The following is a 17,277-nucleotide window of genomic DNA, read 5'->3' on the forward strand; positions in this document are numbered from 1 at the left end:
TGCTTCCCCTCCTACGAGCTACCCGTGATGCCGGGAAAGCGTTCCTCTACACTTCTCTTGCATCACGCTAGCTGGGTCACAATCTGGACCTTAGGCTATTTTGAAAATCCCAGGCTGAATGTAGAGGGGTTGGCTGACTTGATTAGCTATTAAGTGATAGTATTAAGTATTCCATCGATATGACTAAGCATTAAGGGCTTCATTTCTCTCTCTATCACATGAAGAAATTTTTACTTTAATTTGTGACAGTCTGTTTACAAAATCTGCAATACAAACTAAAGGCCCAATCCTCCGGTCTGTACTCAGGCAAAATTTCCACTACAGGCAACACTCCTGAAGAAGCTGCCAGTGGTCAGTCTGGCTGAATAAGGTCCTAAAACATTGCTAAAGTGGTGGGTTAAGTCAGCACAGTCAATTAGAGTGGGCTGTGCACATCAAGGGGTAAACTGAGCCCAAAGTTTGGATCCCCTGCTGGTTTAGCACCATCACTTAACTCCTGAACCTATGCTCAAAACTGTACTGCTACCATCAGCAAGGAAACAGGTGCACACAGATGTTTTAGCCAGATGTTTTTGTTGTTAAATTAAACCAGCCGGTTGCCTCCTTGTGCTATAGGAGCAAGTGAACATAACAAGTAAACAGTCTGTTATGAGCATGACATGTTATTGTATATTTCAACCTCATCAGACCTATTTAGAAGTGAATGGGGCCAGATTTTATGCCGCCAGGAACCTAACAAATACATAAAGACCACTACACCAAAGGTCATCCTACCTACTGTGTTATGTAGTAGCAAAACCAGGCAGGGACTAGGTGAAAGTAGTATGAAATGCTTTAACAGAAAGAGGATTAAGATCCAGTCAGCTCCACAAAGCATCAGTCACTCATTATGCTGAATGTGACAGTGTGCCAATAAAGAACTGCGTGTAAGAGGAAACTGATGCATGGCAGGCATTAACAAATGCACAGCCAGCTCCTAACTCAAAAAGTATGCCTCGCTGACAGGTCATAGATAACCGACCCGAATAAACAGATCACAGATAAAGACAAGTGCAGAGAAGCCACCCACAAAAGGAATGACAGAGTGTGAAAAAGGGTTTGGGTGAGTGTGCTTCAAGAAATGATTTGTTCAAATGTGATCATCTCCAGTGTGGCCCTGAGCCCCTGCTAAAGGATGAGGAGCTATGGATCAGAGTGCACCATTGTCAGGATACAACCATCTATAGAGGAGAGTCTGCATGGAAGACAAACACGGTCCCCTCTAATGGAAAACTCCCCAGAACCTGTTCAAATATTATACTGATGGATATGACATGACATTGATTTACATTTGAAGGGCTTATGTGGTTCATAGGACCGATGCAGGCACTCTGTGCAGGAGTGGATTTCACGGTGAGTTTTTTCTCCAGGCTTAGTGGGAGGAGAGGGGGAGGGAGGGAGAAGAGAGAGAGTGAGAGAGAGCACTAGACTGGGGATTCGGGAGACAGGGAATCTATTCCTAGCTCTGCCCCAGATTGCTAGGTGACCTTGGGCAAGTCATTTCTCCCTGTACCTCAGTTTTCCCATCTGTAAAATGGAGCTAATGATACTGAACTCCTTTGTGATCTAGGGGTTGAAAGCTCTATAGAAGAGCTAGCTATTTTGATTATTTTATTATTTCCATTGATGATTGTCTGAATAAGGACTATGTAAGAACTACCGTGTATAACCTTTCATTTGTTGTCTCATGGGAAAATAGTGAATTAGACTAACCATCCTTATTGTGAGGAGACCTTTTTATTGGTCAGCCTTTATTCGGCTCCTTTTGTGACCATGTCTCTCCCTTTGTCTAATGCTGTGATTTTAGTGTGAGTTCTCTATTTAGGGAGACAATCTTTGAAACACTTCGATATTTTGAAATCCATTTGTATTTGGGACGTTATAGATGTTAATATCTGACAGCACATTAGAGCAGAGAGTACCTGCAATAATGCATTGTGGCTGTTGAAAAACCTCCTCTCCAAACAGTCTTGCCTAGGGTGAAGAGCTTAATAAGATTCAAGGCAGTGATCTCCAAGGACATCAGCAGCACTTGGAGCCATACCCAGCAAAAGGGCTCAGTGGTATCCCTTGCTGTGCAGGTGAGTGCCTGCAGCAAGCTCACAGGAGCTATTGCCGTCAGGGGTGGCTCTAGCTTTTTTGCCGCCCCAAGCACAGCAGTCAGGCAGCCTTCGGTGGCGAGACTGCGGGAGGTCCCCCGGTCTCGCGGATTCGGTATATCCACCGCCGAATTGCTGCTGAATTCCTCAGGACTGGCAGACCTTCTGCAGGCAAGCCGCCGAAGGCTCCCTGACTGCTGCCCTCGCAGGGACCAGCGGGGTGCCCCCTGCAGCTTACTGCCCCAGGCATGCGCTTGCTGCGCTGGTGCCTGGAGCCGCCGCTGACTGCAGTTAGCTCCAATACGCATGGAACTGGGCTGGTTTGGTCAAATTTGAATGTGCACCTTTCCCCTTCCTCAACGCCTGGTTCCAAGGGGGCTGTTGTTGACAGGGGACCGCTTTGTCAGTGGACCTAGGCAGGGCCTCTCTCCTTCTCTTTTTACTGCTGGGTTTGGGAGCAGGTAAATCTTTAGCCTCAGGGGGCCACTTGCTGCTTTCTGCTTCTCCTTGGCTGACAAGGACAAAGCTTTTCCCAGGATGAAAGCAACTAAGTCAGGCCACGCCTCTTTTTAAAAGCCTCCCCCAGCCGACTGAATGTCATACCCCCACAGACATCAGGCTCCTCACAAAATCCCTGTGTCCGGTGGAGTCTGTGACTATGCCACAAAAGCAGAAAACATAGGCAGGCATATAATCCCCGGCACTGCTGGGACAGAGCAGGACGTCTCCACCACAGCTGCAGAGCCTGGGAAGCTCATGGAGTCTTCATAGGCCAGCTGCCATGGTGCCCCGGGGAGAGGGCCTTTGCTTGGTTATCTTGGTTATCTGGAGTGGCAGCGTTTAGACTTGCCTTTCACCCCAAAGTTAGTGAGCCAAATGCATGTTAGGGTACAAACTCGGCAAGCAATTCTGCAGCCGGCTGGGAGGTGAGTTCTGCAGCCAGGGGATCCTGGGATGCACAGGCTCCAGGGATACTGAATTACGAGTGCACTTGACAAATGTTTTAATTCTTTATTATTATCATCTGTCTAGATGCCCCAATCAGCATCAGGGTCCCATTGTGTAAACAAGTGAAAAACACAGCACATGCTGAGAGTGCCCATCTCATCAACAATACATTTAGCAGGTATCAGGGCATGGGCACAAAAAGACACGTGAAACAGGCGTGAAAACTCATGACTAGCATTAAGGATCGATCTTTTTCTCCCTCATTTTCTGTGTGCGACATCGTGCCTAACCTCTTGCATATGTTCCATAGCTTCCTTTTTCATCCTACTGAGCTTTTCTGTTGAGATTGTTTTACTTTGTTTTTAAAATGACACTTAAGCTGATGCAAAGAAAATGAACCCTGGTGACTTCTTCTACAAAAGAGAAACGACATCTGCCTTTGGCTGAGGTGATTGGTTAGAAGGCCTAGGTTCGCATTCTGCCACCAAAGTTGTAAAAATGTCTTGGTGGCAGCCATCAAACCAAATCAGAAGATCTAGGGTGGATTCTCAACTCCCTTTGTCCCTTGTTCCTTAATGTTAATGAAATGCAGCTGCAGTCTATAAAGCCCTGAGTTTTAGTATGTGGAATGCAGTGCTGCTGCTTGTGTTATGAACAGGAAGGAAATACTGTGTATGAGAAACTATAAAACCAGCAAAATCAAGGACAATGGAGCAGTAGGTGGAGGACATTTCATAAGTACATAGAATGCAAATACAGCTGGGCAGGTTTGGGTTGGTGGATCTCCTGCACCCTTTCATTTCTGAGAACCAGCCTTGCTGCAAATCTACAGGGCAGCCCAGGTCACATCCTGTTGCTGTTGAGTTCAGCCCTTAACATACTACTTCCACGTATGAACCTCAGTGAGTCTCAGGAAAGTGGCTGCTGTGCCAGGAGAGAAACCTGCACCCATGGATGGAGTGCTTGTTCCATTGACTTATTAGCATATTGGGAGAATGAAGGGCCATATTTTGAGATGTCCAGGCATGAAGCCAAGTAAGATATTCTGTCCAGGCATCAATCTGATCATCAGAACTCAACAGAAGTTGTCTATGAGACAGACACCTCTCCTTGGAGAGGAGGGGCTATAGATATGCTTGAAGGTAAAGGGATAAAGTTTACGGAACAAGGTGAGTGGGGAGATTGCTTCGGCTCGTCAGTGATGCTACATGAAGGGGATTTTGGGGGCCTTGTGTTCAGACTTCCCTTGTGGGGACCACTTCTGTGAGTAGTGAAGTAATCACACCTATTACCTTAGCTTCTCTGCTGAGGATGTCAGTAAGGCAGCCAACTGTGTGGAGGATTTTGTAATGTTCACAAGATCTGCACTGACCGTCCCCAGCACAACTCATTTCTCTGAGGCCACAAAACAACCATCAGGTAGAAATGTCCCTCCAGTTGGTACAAACCTGGGCTGAACTTTAGTGGTGAGATATAGATGAAATAGGCACATTTGCCCCTTTCCAGACACTGAAGCCTTTTTGTCTCTTCTTGGCTCATTAGCTTTTTTGGTGACCAATTGCCAGGTCACATCACTTAAGCAAGAGGGTAGCTTCACTGAAGCCAAAAGAGCTGTTAAAAATGCAGTTGAAGCTCCCCATGATTCTGTCTATTGACTGGCTGGACGCTCACTCGAACTGCAGAGCAGGCAGATGAAAACCTTCATCTCTGGAGACAGTCAAATTTCATGAACTATTTCACCTCATCTATCTCCAAATGGCATCTGACACATCACCCACTGAGAGAGGATCCTCAGGAAAAATCAACCTAGAGAAATAAATGATGTGATCACTCCATCTAAGCATCTCAGCACTGGACCAGGAAGTCCCTTTGATGGATGTGGATGGCCTGCATTGAATTTCATGGATGCGTGAGGGGAGCAAGCTGCACTCATAATTCCCTTTAGGGACCAATGAGTCACTCTGTAACTATCCAAAATATATGTCTGCTAGTTTCAAATAGACTGTGTTTTCTTTCACAATGTTCATCCCCTCTCCAGTCAGTGATGGTTATTTCCTGCGTGCTCCATGGAGGATAAGTTTTTCCATCTCAGCTAAGGGTAAGAGCACAGAGTTTTCCTTTCTTTTTCTAATTCACTAAATGAAAAGGAGGAAGAAATATTTATACTGGACTAGAAGTTTAGCTTATGATGTAGAGTTTTATAACCAGCTGGGTCTGTGACACTGAACGCTCTTTTCTGTCTTGATGACCTTCCACCTGATCAAAGAACACAGACTGTATTTTACAAAATGAAATAAAACAGAGGTTAGGGTATGTTCTGACGTTCTTTTTTTCTCTTAGTTCTGTAACCAAATGGCTTGATTCTGATCTCACTCCAATTTTACACTGGTGTATCTCTTCTGAATTCAACAGGACCTGTGTTAGCAAACCTTCATTCAAATTATTGTTCGACCGTGTTCCTGTCCTTTATTATGAATTATTTGTTAATAGGTTTTTTCATACAATTTTTTGGGAGTTGGCTGTTCCTCATACAAACATCTGTATTTACATGCATACAAAATAATCCATCATTTTTTGTTATTTATAATTCATTGTTCTGTTTTAAAACTTTCAGTCATCCAATCAGGGAGCTGAAGCAATACCATGTCACAGAGGTGACCAATCACACAGCCCAATTAACAAATGACTAGCAAATATTGAAGGTGATCAGTACTCAAGTAACCCATTGGTTCAAAGTTGTTAATCCAAAGTATTTGATGAATAGTTACAAATAACAAATACATTTGCAGAAATCTGAATTGATTCATATAAAAAAAGGGGAATAACTTCATCAGATCATTTATTCATAATGAATAATTCATCTAGCTCTAATATATTTAAGAACAATATTTTATGATTTCCACACCAATACTCTATAAATCTGACAAAAACATGAACAAGGGGAACGATACAGTATTTACTGAAAAAGTTGAAAGGCTGATGCTGAGGTTGTTTGATGAGACAGCGAGTTGAAAGCTTTTACTAAGTTCAAATGTAGCCCCTAGCATTTCTTATTCATGAAACAACTAAAAATCATCCCACAGAGGAGAATTGCCAAAGCTTACATAATCAGATCATACCCTCCTCCACCCTCCGAAAAGCAGCAAGCAAAATGGGGATACAATTATAGAAATTTTAAGTATGTAACTTTCAAGATCAAAGTGCTTGCAAGGAAATCTTGAAACTTATTCAGCATGGGGTGTGATTTGTTTCTTCAGCCCCTGTCATCTGCCCAACCTTGGCGTTAGAAATATGTTCCATATGAGGACAATATAAAGTTCACTGGGGAGCTGTGATCTGAGCACAAGTATAATTTCTGGCTGGGTAACAACTCCTCTTGGGCTTCCAACCTACGCTCTTCATTCTTTGGCCATCAGAGACTTACCTTCCCTATGATATTGCACTTGTTATAATGCTTCAGTTGAAGATCAGCAATTGACCAGCATTCTTTAAGGTATGTGATGCTATTTCAGCTTTGTGGTGTCATCTCTGTAGTGTAGTAACATGCCTGTGTCTATGCCTGTGAACATGGCTAGGTCCATTCCTTGCTGGTTTAATTCTTCTCAACACTGTCTTTCTTAAACCTCGCTTTCTTCAGATTTTCATGTTGCCCTTTTATTATACCATGGATTTATTCTTTGTCTGTTCAGTCAGGAGGAGGCAGTCACTATGAAGATCCCAGGGGCGTTGGTGGCTTTGTTGCTTCTGGAGGAAGTGGTGTCTCAAAGCAAATGTAATTCCAAAGCTCATGTGAAGACTCCTGCCCAGAATTGAAAGGGCCCTAACCCTAACTGGAGCACACTGCTGCTGAGGAAGATGTCTTTGTGGGAGTTTGTGGACGAGGGGGTGCCGGGGCTCAACCCTCCCTGGGGAAGAGGGGAGCCACACCAGACTCGTCTCATCGTCCGAGGGCTTCTGCCCTCAGGATCGCAGTCCGCTCCGGCGGTTCGGGCCCTGTGTGTGGGACCAAACAGCTACACAGTTAAATAATAGGGGGGCCGGCCTCGAGTCGGGCGGGGCACCAATAAACACAGCTGTAGCTTCTTGGCTCTGGTCCTTTGAGGCAGGGCAGAGCAGTGGCAAAGTCAAAGGGGGCCCAGCCCTTGGTTCGGGCGGGGCACCAAACACAGTTCCGTTAGCTCTGGCCTTTGGAGCAGGGCAGAGCAGTGGCAAGGTCAAGGGGGCCCAGCCCTTGGTTTGGGCGGGGCACCAAACACAGTACAATCTGCTCTGGCCCTTTGGAGCAGGGCAGAGCAGTGGCAAAGTCAAAGGGGCCCAGCCCTTGGTTCGGGCAGGGCACCAAACAGTTCAGTTAGTTCTGGCCTTTGGAGCAGGGCAGAGCAGTGGCAAAGTCAAAGGGGGCCCGGCCCTTGGTTCGGGCGGGGCACCAAACACAGTACACTTAGCCCTGGCCCTTTGGAGCAGGGCAGAGCTCTTGAAAGTAGGCGGGAAGAGGGGGAGTCTGCCACCCAGTTATGGGTGGCAGGGGGAACGCAGGCCCACCCACTCCTCTGCGTTCCAGCCCGGGGTCTTGGTAGCGGCCATCACCACTACCGGTGGTCAGTGGGGATCCTGACCGAAACACACTGACATAGGCGCAGGGCCTTCTGCAGCCTGACTGTAGTCAGCTGCCCCCGGGCTACTTCCAGCCTCCCCCCTGGTTCCTACCTGGTCCGCTGGAGCGTCCAGCACCATGGGTTCCTCCCAGTCAGGGCAGGGCGGTAGGTCCGGGAATACCTCCAGGACGGCGGGCCAGGTCTGGTCTGGCGGCTCCTCGGGGCCGTAGTAGGGACAGGGTAGTTCGGACCGCTCCTTGTTGTTGCGACTGCTGGCCGGCTCCGGCAGCTCCTCGTCGTAGCGACTGCTGGCCGGCTCTGGCAGCTCCTCGTCGTAGCGACTGCTGGCCGGCTCTGGCAGTTCCGTCAGCTCCTCGTCGCAGCGGCTGCGGGGCAGCTCCGGCAGCTCCTCGTCGCAGCGGCTGCGGGGCAGCTCCGGCAGCTCCTCGTCGCAGCGGCTGCGGGGCAGCTCCGGCAGCTCCTCGTCGCAGCGGCTGCGGGGCAGCTCCGGCAGCTCCTCGTCGCAGCGGCTGCGGGGCAGCTCCGGCAGCTCCTCGTCGCAGCGGCCTCGGGCCTCAGTGGCTTCCCGGTGCAGAGGGTCAGCGGGCACATCTGCTCCTGCCGGCGGCTGGGCCCTGACTGAGGGCTGGGGCCTGGCTTTTATCCTTCCGGGTTGCCGCCTGACCCTTTGAGGGGCGGGACTTCCTCCCAGTGGTTCCGCCCTGGGGGGTGATTGACAGGGCCAAACCCTCCCTGGGGAGGAGGGGAGCCACACCGCCTCGCTACAGAGTTCTTCCTCCTATGGAAGATGCCTTTGCATCACAGCTCAGAAGTGCCTCACTCACTCCTTGGCATGCTCAGAAGGCACCTGAGGACATGAAACTTTTCTTTCTGAAGAACCCCCTGATCACCTGCAATGATGGGACAACAGCTGGGTAATGATCACACCAGAACTTGCCTGCTTTTCACAAGCAGTGTAATGGGAAAAAATAGTCTGATTTGTGTTTACTCTCCTTCTCCACCATTTGCAGGTATTATTTAAGGGAGCACAAAGGGAGCAAGAGGTGGATCATATTCTTAGAAGGTACAGTAAGAAATGACAATGCAGTAATGAAGCAAGGTATTGTGAAGACAAGCTGGGCTTGATTCTGCACGCACGTTCATCGATCAGTGTACAGTGATTTCAGTGCAGTTACTTCTGATTTGCGCTAGTGTGAGATGAGAATAAAGAGTGTCAAGAATCAAAGATGACATTGACTGAATGGTACAGTTAAAAATACATTTTAATTCAATCAGATGTGATATGAAGGTTTTAAGACAATCTTCTTGCTCCCATTCAGGTGGCTGGTGCTGTTATAATAAAGAAACATGTGATACCAGATATAAAAATATCCGTCGCTTAATGAGCTGACCTGGGTGGCCTCAAACAAAGAAAGATACTTGCCGCAATTGTTGTATTATTCCTTTCTTTCATATGGCTCTGTGAAAAGACAAGGGGATGGATTCTGCTCTCAGCTAAACAGGTGCAAGTCTGGAATGACTCTGTTGAAGTGAGTGAAGCTTTGTGCAGGAGGTCAGACTAGATGATCATATTGGTCCCTTCTGACCCTAAAGTCTATGAATCTAAGTGAGTGGAGTTACTCTGAGTTTATGCTGATTCTGAGCAGAGAGGAAAATCAGGCTTTATGTTCTTGGCCGTGATTTCAGAATATAACTCCTATAATTGTGATACATCAGGACTAGATTTCGATTGGAAGGAGGTAAAGAATCCTCCTTGTGGGAAGGCCTCTGAAGAAGCCTGCATGAGAGAAGTTAGCTTTTAGGCAAGATTTTAAGGAGGAGAGGGAGTGTGTTTTCAGCAGGTCAGGCATGGGCATGTCCCAAGCACAAGGAGGGAGGCATAAAAGAAGGCCGAAAACTGCGTGGAAGAAAGAGACAAAGGATTTGATCCTGCCAGCTGCTGAACACTATGGCAAAACACTTCAACACGGGCTTCACTTTAGGCTTGTGAGTGGATCTGTTGAGGTACAGTAAGATGGTATTACACGCATGCTTACGTGTTTTCCTGGCTCGGGTCAGTGCGCAGCCAAAGGGAGCAGATAGGAGAAATGCTGGAGAGAAGCATAAGGAGTAGGCAGAAGTTTTGAGAAGAGTGATGGAACCTGAACTTAATGTGGAATGAGAGGGATGGCCTAGGAATACTTGGTCCTGCCTCAGCACACGGGGATGACTAGATGGCCTGTTGAGGTCCCTTCCAGCCCTACGCTTCTGTGATTCTAGAGGGAGAGGGTGACATGGGTGGGTAACAGCCTGGGAAGAAGGTGAGACAGGAGGGGAAGCTGTGAGATCCTCACAGGGATTATGCCTGCTTCTCGAATCTGGAAAAGCTGCTGGTCTTGGTCTGGTTTTCTGAGACTGTGTCCAGTACAACATGGCTCTTTTGTGTTGTGTGTCTGTGACTCTAGGGACAGGCATTTTGTCTGCCCAGATGGAAGAGAGCCCTCACTGGTGGAATGCCAATGCAGTGTAAGGACCTTCCCAGGTGCTGTACTACCACTTACATTTCACAGCAGCTTCTGGCCAGTTACTGCTCTGACTGTTAATTACAAATGACACCGAGTGACACCTCCTGTGCTCTACGGGTAACCATGTGGCTCGCCATGAAAGGACTGTGAGGTGCTAAAGTAAAGAGGGTTGGAACTCAGCTGCCACAGCTGGAGGGTGGGGATATGTAGTGACTCACTTTCATGTAACCTAATCTCACATCACTCATGGGGCAAAGCCATGGATCAGTTGTTCTCAGCCTTTTCCATACAGGGACCTTCCTGCCATCTAGCTAGGATCTAGCTAAGACCCTCCTCTCATTTAGCAGCATGGGAAAGGAAAGGTGGTAGTGACTCCCTCACACTTGTTTGCAACTGCATGCTGGGAACCTCTGTCCAAGATAATCCCAATGCTGAGGAGGTGATGTGGTGGGAAAGGAATAGGAGTTTTTCCGGTCTATTCAGAGACTTTTTGATGACCATAACTATGTGCCTTTCCTTTGCTACTTCTGTCTAGGTTTGTGCCTTACTGCTCAAGTGATATCTGGAGTGGAACTTTGCCCAAGTCACAGCAAGGTAGGCAGCCATCTTTATGACACTCCCCGCTTCTAGCAGATCCTTTGACTCAGTCAGTGTTAACTCTGACTTTTTCTTCTAGCAGACTATGCCTTCATGGGATCGCTAATTATCCAGGAGGAGATTAAAGACCTGGTTCCTAAGGGAATTAAGCAAGCTAAAGTGGTCCTGCTTGCTGGGGAAAGGTAAGGATGGGCCTAGAGCTCTGAGAGTGCCAAAGTGAGAAGTTCTCAAAGCCCTTCTAAGTGGTGTCATTAACTGCTTGTGCTTCAGTGGTACCCAGAGACCCTAACTGAGATCAGGGCCCCTTTGTGCTAGGACTGAACAAACACATGGTAAGAGACAAGAACTTACAATCTAAATAGACCAGACAGACAGGAAAAAGAGATACAAAGAGTTGAAGTGACTTGCCTGAGGTCACACAGCAGATCAGTAGTAGAGGTGGGAATAGAACGTAGTCTCCAGAGTCATGGACCAGTGCCCTGCCCATTGGACAAAACTATCTTTCTGAGCACGCTACCATTGCAAACATGTCCTGTACTAAATCTTGGGCTAGCAAGGCCTCAGCTGAATCTATCAAGGAAGGTTTCTTTTACTTATTTCTCATATGAAAATGACAACAGATTACACAGTAATGCTCCAAACCATTACAGCTTACAACAGCAGTTGGGTTCTGCAGTACTGCACCGGCTCCATACTGCAGTGTTTTCTGTGTAAGGGATGTTGAGTGGCCCCATTGAAAGGAGTTAGTGCTCTTGGAGCCTGCTCCAAAGTCCACTGAAGTCGATGGAAAGACTGAAAAACTGTGGCACTTGAAACTGGACCGGGGGCCTGATTGTTGAAATCAGTGGGAGTCAGGCCACATTCAAGCCATTAGAACCCCATCACAGTGGGCACTGACTGCTCTTAGTCTCTGCAGAGAGGTCATGGAGTGAATGGGCATGAAGCCTTAGATAGTCCTTTTTGCCCAAGTCTGTAGCACTTTGATTAGGCAGTGTGGGGAAGCTAAAGCCACTGCTACCTAGGCAGCATCAGTTCTGCAGAGAAGCAAAGGGCGTTGATGTCCAGGGCTGTCTATTGAGCGCTATACAGTTTTAGCAAAAATAACTAAATAAAAGCAGAGGAAAGAAAGGAGGCAATACCTGCACCTCCCTTAGCTTTCCAGTTAACTTCAAATATTTCTGTCCGAAAGCCCTTTGTTCCCACTACATCTCTGGTGGGAACGGTCAGCAGGAGGTGGGTTGTAACCTTGGGGTGTTTTTTGCTATGCCTTCAAAATTTGTGTCCGTAAAATGATTCAACTATGAGTTCTTGCACCTCTGGTTACCCGATCTGCACCTTCGGTCAGGGAGCGAGAGGCAGAAGCACTTGGACTGGCATCTGGAATTAAACTGTGCATGTAAATCTTGCAGCTGCATCTTGCAACCCCAAAACAGAAAATAACCTGCTGCAAATGTACCTCTCTGTGAAGGTCTTATAGTCTAGATCATTATCATGGACTGAAAGTTACCTAGCTTTACTGGCCATCACAACACCTTTAGGAAGAAAATGTTCAAAAGAAGAAAATGTTAGGGATTGCTATGTTCAAAAGAAGAGAGCTTTCCTTGGGCTGAACAATATGCCGTGTATTCCTTATGCTGGATGTATTGTGTTCTTCTCAAACAACTGGTTTTATTTGGGACAAGACATGTAGCTTTTATTTTATCTTTTTTTTTTTAACATATTAAAGCTAACACCACCTCTCTCTTTCACACTAATGTTTTCTGGCCATGGCATTTTAGGATGTGGAATGGAATCCTTCCAGAAGAATGTAAACAGAAGTTCAAGAGAGTTAACGAGTGGCAGTGCCTCCTTGGGTATAGATAGTATTCATCCTTGAAATGTAAGTTCATCTTCTCTCAGAGTTTGGCTCTGATTCTGCACTGACATTAATTGGGGCTGGACTTTCAGCGGTGCTCAGCATTCAGCAGCTCCCATGGTGCATAGTGGGAGTGGAGCATTCCTTAAGCTCTTTGGGGCTGGGACCATATTTTTGTTCTGGGTTTGTGCAGTGCCTAGAACAACGAGATTCTGGTCTATGAGGGGGCTCATGGGCACTTGCGTAATCAGCATTAGCCTCTAGCTACTGGTAGTTTTTTGGAGCTGCAGGATCTGGCCCCGTATGCTAATGTCAAATACTGACTTAATCTACAACTTTCTAGGGTGCCCTTCTTTCTTTTGCAGCTCCAGTTTTTGTGGTTCAGTGGCTGTTTGATGAGGAACAGCTGAAATTAGAAAATATCCATCCTGGAAGTCAGTTCCTAACAGAAAATCAATGGAACTACCTACAAAACCTTGGGCGAGAATTTAGGAACTCATTGTGTGATGTCCCATCAGTATTACACTACTTTGTGTTGAATAAAATACCAAAGGTTAACCATCATAGGGGGTCAACTGAAGACAGAATTTGGTCTTATAAAATGAAATGAGGTTACATATGCTCACCATCTAATACACTCCTGCTAATTACTGAGCCTGCAGAAATGTAGCACTTGTTAGATGAGCTAATCTGGGCATCAACTATTAGCATTCCATTGAAATCTTATTTTATGTGTTTTTCTAAAAATCTGGGCTTTTGTGTGATTGTGATACAACTGGATAGTACCTGACAACCACTTGACTACTTGAGATAAGGCTTGTCTACAAGATGGGGTAATGTATTATATGGGGGTGTGATTTCTAAAGTGCACTGATGTGTTGCCCATTAATTGATCTATAGACCCATCCAGCAGGGTCTATATGGACCAATTCATGCCCAACATGTTAATGTGCTTTAGAAATCACACACCCCTGGAGCACATTGCCCCACTGTGTAGACAAGACCTAAAAAGGTACTACTCAAAGGGGCAGATCCTCAGCTAGTGTAAATAGTTCAGGAGTCAAATAGTTTAGGGTTCAAAAAAGAATTAGATAAGTTCATGGAGGATAGGTCCATCAATGGCCAGGAGCGGCGCCAGGGTTTTTGGCACCCTAGGAGGGGGTCCTTCTGCGCTCCCAGTCGGCGGCAATTCGGCGGCGGGGGGGTCATTCTGCACTCCCGGTCTTCGGGGCACTTCAGCGGCGGGTCCCAGAGCGAGTGAAGGACCGGCCACAGAATTGCCACCGAAGACCCGGAGTGCGGAAGGACCCCCCCGCCGCTGCCGCATTGCCGCCGAAGACATGGAGCGCAGAAGGACCCCCTGCTGCCGAATTGCTGCCGAGAGCTGCAAAATGCCACCCCCCCAAATCCTGGTGCCCTAGGCGACCACCTAGGTTGCCTAAATGGAAGCGCTGGCCCTGTCAATGGCTATTAACCAGGATGGGCTGGGATGGTGTCCCTAGCCTGTTTGCCAGAAGCTTGGAATGAGCAACAGGGGATGGTGCACTTGATGATTACCTGTTCTGTTCAGTATCAGAGGGGTAGCCGTGTTAGTCTGGATCTGTAAAAGCAGCAAAGAATCCTGTGCACCTTATAGACTAACAGACGTTTTGGAGCATGAGCTTTCGTGGGTGAATACTTGCATCTGACGAAGTGGGTATTCACCCACGAAAGCTCATGCTCCAAAACGTCTGTTAGTCTATAAGGTGCCACAGTATTCTTTGCTGCTTTTACTATTCTGTTCATTCCCTCTGAAGCACCTGACATTAGCCACTGTCAGAAGACAGGATTCTGGACTAGATGGACTTTTGATCTGACCCAGTATGGCCATTCTTATGTTCTTATGTAGTCTGAGTTTCACAGAGCTCTGACAGTTTACACTAGATGAGAACCTGGCCCTCTGTGAGCAAGGGTGTCACAATCCTGTTCACAGAAGTCAGTGGCAGTGGGCTGGTCCCTTTAAAGTCCTATATAAATATACAAAGGATGTTTTCACTAGGACGTGCAGAGGGTATGTTGTGTCACTTCTCTGTCTTTCCCTTTCTCATAGAGCTGTGTTTGCCCCTGCATGTCTGTCTCACATGCTGGTTACAAAAAGGTGAGCAAGATCCTTTCTTCGTTTCCTTACCCTACTAGATGTCACCGAAGGGGATTAAATGTCTGTTCATCTTTCGAGTATTAGGTCATGTTGTTAGTTCTCAGTGTGACTCTGTCTAACAAATATTGTCTGGCTACACACCTCTTCAGTGCTCCCCTCAGCCTGCTGCCCCTTTGTGGGTTGTCTGCAGGAATCTCATTATTTATGTGGATTTCTGCAGCTGTTGAGCAAAATGAAACAAATCAGCGCTGATACATTACAATCCTGCAAATTCTTATAGCTCGGCTAGTGCTTATGGTCAGGAAGGTTCAACTACTCCAATGGGACTACTCAAGTATTAGGTGCTGTGCCCAGTTGTGATTGCAGGATCAGGCCCCAAGTTAATATTCCTACTGATATGAATTATACAATAATAATCAGCGAAGGAAAATCAGAACAAGAAGTCTCTCTCTTGAGCTAGCCCCATCTCTCTGGGTTATTTGTCAATTTAATAACTTGTTGGTAATCATCTTCCTCCTCTTCTTATATTGTAGCTACTGGCTGGAATTTCAAGTGCAGGGCATTTCTTTGGCCACAGCCTTGCAGTGGTGGGAGAAGAGCCTTCAAGACAGCAATAAAGCCCCAAAGATCCCCATGAGAAGTTGTCCCTTCCATCTGATTGATAACTGTCTATGGCCCCATTGCAACCCCACCTGCTCAGTTCTGCATGACCATGGCACAGGCTAAGAAGTGAACTTCATGCAGACTTTATTCAGGATGCAGCTTGATGTCCACAGGAAAGCTCAGGAGTTCAAATCAGGCCCCAGTCAACTGGGAATGTTCAGTAGTGGTGGCTAATGCATAAGCTTGACATCCATGTGGGTTAATTGTAGCTTAGTGTCAAACAATGCCGATGTTGGCAACAGTCAAGGGTTTCTGTAGAGTTTAGGCACATATTGGGATATTATGGTTGTAATGACTGATGTTTATGTCAATCTTACCTTGTACTGCTGCTGTTTCAATCAGGTGAACTCACAGCTTCACTTGTACTCCACTGCATTTTAGATAAGTCGCAGTACGGTTTGGAGGCTGCTACACACTTTAGGGATTTTTTGAGGGATGGGCCAAACAAGGATGATTGTTGAAGAATCTTCATTCACTTCCCTTTACACTCTGACGGAATACCATCAGATTACTGGGGGATTAGCTGAATGGAGTCTTCATTTTGTAGGATAACTTACGGAAGTCTGATTTCCTGTTTTCATGTTAGCTCCATTTACTGCTGCTGAGACTATTAATAAAATGAGGAGTATGAACAAAATATTGACCAAGCTTTCAAGGGCTTTGACTCATTAGGATGAATTACTCTCAGTCAGATTGATTCCTCCTGTAGAAAAGCCCAGGAGAGCGGGCTGTTCAGACTGTGCAGAGTTGCTTCACTCAGTTCCCCTATGTTGCCCAATCAAGGGAGGAGGTTTGCCTCCTTGTGGAATGAACACGAGACTCCTCCCACAGACCCGGAGAAAGCCACGCAGAGTGGGGCTGATGCACACCAGGCCACCAGGGCTTTCCACATGGAAGCCTTGCATCTCTACCCTAGCTCTGGGTGGTTGGGTGGTCAGACGTTCTATCCCTCTACCCCAGTTCCTGGACTGCACAGCTTTATTGTCACCATACTCCCAGGACTAGCCTTGGAAACTCTCCCTTACAAAAAGTGTATGTGGGCTCATAACACATAGGGGCTTTGTAACAAAATGAATGCAGCCACAGCAGGAGCACTGCCAACTTTTTTGCCGTAGGTGGCAGAAGGTCCCATCCCTGAAATGCCACTCCTGACAGAGACGGCGGAAGGTCACGCCCCTGAAATGCCACCCCTGACAGAGGTGGCAGAAGATTCTCCCCTGAAATGCCACCCCTGACAGAGAAGGCAGAAGGTCCAGCCTTCGCAGTCACTGCCTCCCAAATGTTAGCGCCCTTGGCGACTGCCTACGTCGCCTAATATGCCGGCCCCGAGCCACAGGCTGCAATGATAAAGTCGTGGCTTACTGAAGCTCCTTCCTCAGTAACTTTTGAATCCCTCCTAACTTTTCCCAGTGCAAGATTTCCTTCTATAAGACCTTTCTGCCTAGCACGCCTTTAAATTTGTTCGAGCCAACCAACTGCAGCCCCACAGTGGTCATTTTGCAAATGGCTGTTGATTGCTGTAGCATCATCTCTTCTAGCTGGTCAGTGCTCTGGGTTCCTGTTGTTTTGTTCCTCCAGTTCTTTCTTGTTCCTGAGAAGAATGGCACTTCATTACAGATACATCAGATCACTCACAGATTCCTTGTGGGGCTTTGATGATGGGGAAACAATGGCCTATCCACCTCCCTGCTGCTGGCCTTTCACCAGATCTGCCCCATCCCTTCTGAGCTGGGGAAGCTGTTGTATTTTGGTACTCGAACCTCCCAGCCACTTTTAACTGTTTAGTGTTGTACGTGCCAGGGTCACATGAATGCCTTTG

At 47.0% G+C, this 17,277-nt stretch overlaps 1 pseudogene; it reads left to right on the forward strand.

Annotated features, from left to right (window-relative positions):
* Positions 1–5,247: 5,247 nt before the first annotated feature.
* On the forward strand, positions 5,248–16,373 carry LOC127058182 (palmitoleoyl-protein carboxylesterase notum1a-like; annotated as a pseudogene).
* Positions 16,374–17,277: the final 904 nt, after the last annotated feature.

Source organism: Gopherus flavomarginatus, chromosome 9, assembly GCF_025201925.1.
Source record: "Gopherus flavomarginatus isolate rGopFla2 chromosome 9, rGopFla2.mat.asm, whole genome shotgun sequence".
In the NCBI taxonomy this organism is placed as follows: domain Eukaryota; kingdom Metazoa; phylum Chordata; order Testudines; family Testudinidae; genus Gopherus; species Gopherus flavomarginatus.